Genomic DNA, 5,572 nt, shown 5'->3' on the forward strand with positions numbered 1-5,572 from the left:
CCGACGCCCCCACTCATGCCCCGTGTCTCCCTGCTGTTGCCCCCCACCCCCCTCTCAATCCCTGTGTCTCTCTCCTGTTACCCCCCACCCCCTCTCATTGCCCCGTGTCCCTCTCCTGTTACCCCCCAACACCCCGGACAATCCCCGTGTCTCCCTGCTGTTGCCTCCCATCCCTGCTCATGTCCCTTGTCTCTCTCTTGTAACCCCCCACCCCTCCGGTCATGCCCTGTGTCTCCCTGCTGTTGCCCCCACCCCACGCTCATGCCCTGTTTCTCCCTCCTGTTACCCCACCCCACTCTCATGCCCCATGTCTCTTTCCTGTTGCCCCCCACCCCCCGGTCATGCCCCTTGTCTCCCTGCTGTTGCCCCCCAACCCGCTCATGCCCAGTGTCTCTCTCCTGTTACCCCCCACCCCCGGTCATGCCCCGGGTCTCCCGGCTGTTGCCCCGCTCATGCCCTGTGTCTCTCTCCTGTTCCCCCACCCCCCGCTCATGCCTCGGGTCTCCCCTGTTCCCCCCACCCCTGCTCATGCCTCGTGTCTCCCATGTTCCCCCCACCTCCCGCTCATGCCCCGTGTCTCCCTGCTGTTGCCCCCACCCCCAGCTCATGCCCTGTGTCTCTCTCCTGTTACCCCCCAACCCCCTCTCATGCCCGTGTCTCCCTCCTGTTGCCCCCACCCCCCGCTCATGCCCCGTGTCTCTCTCCTGTTACCCCCACCCACGGTCATGCCCCGTTTCTCCCTGCTGTTGCCCCCCCAACCCTGCTCATGCCCTGTGTCTCCCTGCTGTTGCCCCCCACCCCCGCTCATGCTCCGTGTCTCTCTCCTATTGCCCTCCACCCCCCGGTCATGCCCCATGTCTCCCTGCTGTTGCCCCCCACCCCCCGCTCATGCCCCGTGTCTCCCTGCTCTTGCCCCCACCCCTGCTCATGCCCGATTTCTCCCTGCTGTTGCCCCCCGCTCATGCCCCGTGTCTCCCTGCTGTTGCCCCCCACACCCCGCTCATGCCCTGTGTCTCTCTCCTGTTACCCCCCCAACCCCTCTCATGCCCCGTGTCTCTCTCCTGTTGCCCCACAGCCCCCGGTCATGCCCCGTGTCTCCCTGCTGTTGCACCCCAACCCCCGCTCATGCCCTGTGTCTCTCTCCTGTTGCCCCCCACCCCCGGTCATGCCCTGTGTCTCCCTGCTGTTGCCCCCCAACCCCCGCTCATGCCCCGTGTCTCTCTCCTGTTACCCCCCACCCCCTGGTCATGCCCCATTTCTACCTGCTGTTGCCCCCAGCTCATGCTCCGTGTCTCCCTGCTGTTGCCCCCCACCCCCGCTCATGCCCTGTGTCTCTCTCCTGTTACCCCCAACCCCTCTCATGCCCCATGTCTCTCTCCTGTTGCTCCACAGCCCCCGGTCATGCCCCATGTCTCCCTGCTGTTGCACCCCAACCCCCGCTCATGCCCTGTGTCTCTCTCCTGTTGCCCCCCACCCCCGATCATGCCCTGTGTCTCCCTGCTGTTGCCCCCAAACCCTGCCCGCTCATGCCCCGTGTCTCTCTCATGTTACCCTCCACCCCCTGGTCATGCCCCGTGTCTCCCTGCTGTTGCCCCCCACCCCCCGCTCATGCCCTGTGTCTCTCTCTTGTTGTCCCCCACCCCCCCGGTCATGCCCCGTGTCTCCCTGCTGTTGCCCCCCACCCCCGCTCATGCCCCGTGTCTCTCTCCTGTTCCCCCCACCCCAGTCCATGTCCCGTGTCTCCCTGCTGTTACCCCCACCCCCGTTCATGCCCCGTGTCTCCCTGCTGTTGCCCCCACACACTGCTCATGCCCCGTGTCTCTCTACTGTTGCCCCACCCCCTGCTCATGCCCCGTGTCTCTCTCCTGTTACCCTCAACCCCCGCTCATGCCCCGTGTCTCTCTCCTGTTACCCACCAACCCCCGCTCATGCCCCGTGTCTCTCTCCTGTTACCCCCCACCCCCCGCTCATGCCCTGTGTCCCTCTCCTGTTGCCCCCCACCCCCTGCTCATGCCCTGTGTCCCTCTGCTGTTACCCCCACCCTCGCTCATGCCCCGTGTCTCTCTCCTGTTGCCCCCACCCCCAGCCTATGACCCGTGTCTCTCTCCTGTTACACCCCACACCCCTCTCATGCCCCGTGTCTCCCTGCTGTTGCCCCCCACCCCTAGTCATGCCCTGTGTCTCCCTGCTGTTGCCCCCCACCCTCCGCTCATGCCCCATGTCTCTCTCCTGTTACCCCCCGCCCCCCTATCATGCCCCGTGTCTCTCTCCTGTTGCCCCACACCCCCCGGTCATGCCCTGTGTCTCCCTGCTGTTGCCCCCCAACCCCCGCTCATGCCCTGTGTCTCTCTCTTGTTGTCCCCCACCCCCCGGTCATGCCCCGTGTCTCCCTGCTGTTGCCCCCCACCCCCGCTCATGCCCTGTGTCTCTCTCCTGTTCCCCCCACCCCGGTCATGCCTCGTGTCTCCCTGCTGTTGACCCCCACCCCCGCTCATGCCCCGTGTCTCTCTCCTGTTGCCCCACAGCCCTCGGTCATGCCCCGTGTCTCCCTGCTGTTGCACCCCAACCCCCGCTCATGTCCTGTGTCTCTCTCCTGTTGCCCCCCACCCCCGGTCATGCCCTGTGTCTCCCTGCTGTTGCCCCCCAAGCCCCGCTCATGCCCCGTGTCTCTCTCCTGTTACCCCCCACCCCCTGGTCATGCCCCGTTTCTCCCTGCTGTTGCCCCCCGCTCATGCCCCGTGTCTCCCTGCTGTTGCCCCCCAACCCCCGCTCATGCCCTGTGTCTCTCTCCTGTTGCCCCGACCCCCGGTCATGCCCTGTATCTCCCTGCTGTTGCTCCCCAACCCCCGCTCATGCCCCGTGTCTCTCTCCTGTTACCCCCCACCCCCTGGTCATGCCCCGTGTCTCCCTGCTGTTGCCCCCCACCTCCCGCTCATGCCCTGTGTCTCTCTCTTGTTGTCCCCCACCCCCCCGGTCATGCCCCGTGTCTCCCTGCTGTTGCCCCCCACCCCCGCCAATGCCCCGTGTCTCTCTCCTGTTCCCCCCACCCCAGTCATGCCCCGTGTCTCCCTGCTGTTGCCCCCCACCCCCCGCTCATGCCCCGTGTCTCCCTGCTGTTGCCCCCACACCCTGCTCATGCCCCATGTCTCTCTACTGTTGCCCCCACCCCCTGCTCATGCCCCGTGTCTCTCTCCTGTTACCCCCACCCCCTGCTCATGCCCTGTGTCTCTCTCCTGTTGCCCCCCACCCCCTGCTCATGCCCTGTGTCTCTCTGCTGTTACCCCCCACCCCCGCTCATGCCCCGTGTCTCTCTCCTGTTGCCCCCACCCCCGGCCTATGACCCGTGTCTCTCTCCTGTTACGCCCCACACCCCTCTCATGCCCCGTGTCTCCCTGCTGTTGCCCCCCACCCCTAGTCATGCCCTGTGTCTCCCTGCTGTTGCCCCCCACCCTCCGCTCATGCCCCATGTCTCTCTCCTGTTACCCCCCGCCCCCCTATCATGCCCCGTGTCTCTCTCCTGTTGCCCCACACCCCCCGGTCATGCCCTGTGTCTCCCTGCTGTTGCCCCCCAACCCCCGCTCATGCCCTGTGTCTCTCTCTTGTTGTCCCCCACCCCCCGGTCATGCCCCGTGTCTCCCTGCTGTTGCCCCCCACCCCCGCTCATGCCCTGTGTCTCTCTCCTGTTCCCCCCACCCCGGTCATGCCTCGTGTCTCCCCTGCTGTTGACCCCCACCCCCCGCTCATGCCCCGTGTCTCTCTCCTGTTGCCCCACAGCCCCGGTCATGCCCCGTGTCTCGCTGCTGTTGCACCCCAACCCCCGCTCATGTCCTGTGTCTCTCTCCTGTTGCCCCCCCACCCCCGGTCATGCCCTGTGTCTCCCTGCTGTTGCCCCCCAAGCCCCGCTCATGCCCCCTTGTCTCTCTCCTGTTACCCCCCACCCCCTGGTCATGCCCCGTTTCTCCCTGCTGTTGCCCCCCGCTCATGCCCCGTGTCTCCCTGCTGTTGCCCCCCAACCCCCGCTCATGCCCTGTGTCTCTCTCCTGTTGCCCCCCACCCCCGGTCATGCCCTGTATCTCCCTGCTGTTGCCCCCCAACCCCCGCTCATGCCCCGTGTCTCTCTCCTGTTACCCCCCACCCCCTGGTCATGCCCCGTGTCTCCCTGCTGTTGCCCCCCACCTCCCGCTCATGCCCTGTGTCTCTCTCTTGTTGTCCCCCACCCCCCGGTAATGCCCCGTGTCTCCCTGCTGTTGCCCCCCACCCCCGCCAATGCCCTGTGTCTCTCTCCTGTTCCCCCCACCCCAGTCATGCCCCGTGTCTCCCTGGCTGTTGCCCCCCACCCCCCGCTCATGCCCCGTGTCTCCCTGCTGTTGCCCCCACACCCTGCTCATGCCCCATGTCTCTCTTCTGTTGCCCCCACCCCCTGCTCATGCCCCGTGTCTCTCTCCTGTTACCCCCACCCCCTGCTCATGCCCTGTGTCTCTCTCCTGTTGCCCCCCACCCCCTGCTCATGCCCTGTGTCTCTCTGCTGTTACCCCCCACCCCCGCTCATGCCCCGTGTCTCTCTCCTGTTGCCCCCACCCCCGGCCTATGACCCGTGTCTCTCTCCTGTTACGCCCCACACCCCTCTCATGCCCCGTGTCTCCCTGCTGTTGCCCCCCACCCCCGGTCATGCCCTGTGTCTCGCTGCTGTTGCCCCCCACCCTCCGCTATGCCCCATGTCTCTCTCCTGTTACCCCCCACCACCCTATCATGCCCCGTGTCTCACTCCTGTTGCCCCACACCCCCCGGTCATGCCCTTTGTCTCCTTGCTGTTGCCCCCCACCACCCGCTCATGCCCTGTGTCTCTCTCTTGTTGTCCCCCACCCCCCCCGGTCATGCCCCGTGTCTCCCTGCTGTTGCCCCCCACCCCCGCTCATGCCCCCGTGTCTCTCTCCTGTTCCCCCCACCCCGGTCATGCCCCGTGTCTCCCTGCTGTTGACCCCCACCCCCTGCTCATGCCCCGTGTCTCTCTGCTGTTGCCCCCCACCCCCGCTCATGCCCCGTGTCTCTCTCCTGTTCCCCCCACCCCGGTCATGCCCTTTGTCTCCTTGCTGTTGCCCCCCCACCCCCCGCTCATGCCCTGTGTCTCTCTCTTGTTGTCCCCCACCCCCCCGGTCATGCCCCGTGTCTCCCTGCTGTTGCCCCCCACCCCCGCTCATGCCCCGTGTCTCTCTCCTGTTCCCCCCACCCCGGTCATGCCCCGTGTCTCCCTGCTGTTGACCCCCACCCCCTGCTCATGCCCCGTGTCTCCCTGCTGTTGCCCCCACACCCTGCTCATGCTCCGTGTCTCTCTACTGTTGCCCCCACCCCCTGCTCATGCCCTGTGTATCTCTCCTGTTACCCCCCACCCCCGCTCATGCCCCGTGTCTCTCTCCTGTTACCCCCCGCCCCCCGCTCATGCCCCATGTCTCTCTCCTATTACCCCCCACCCCCCTCTCATGCCCCGTGTCTCCCTCGTGTTCCCCGACGCCCCCGCTCATGCCCCTTATCTCCCTGCTGTTGCCCCCCACCCCCCTCTCAATCCCTGTGTCTC

The sequence above is a fragment of the Ambystoma mexicanum genome, chromosome 9 (genome assembly GCF_040938575.1).
Source record: "Ambystoma mexicanum isolate Mex_15411 chromosome 9, UKY_AmexF1_1, whole genome shotgun sequence".
Classification (NCBI taxonomy): Eukaryota; Metazoa; Chordata; class Amphibia; order Caudata; family Ambystomatidae; genus Ambystoma; species Ambystoma mexicanum.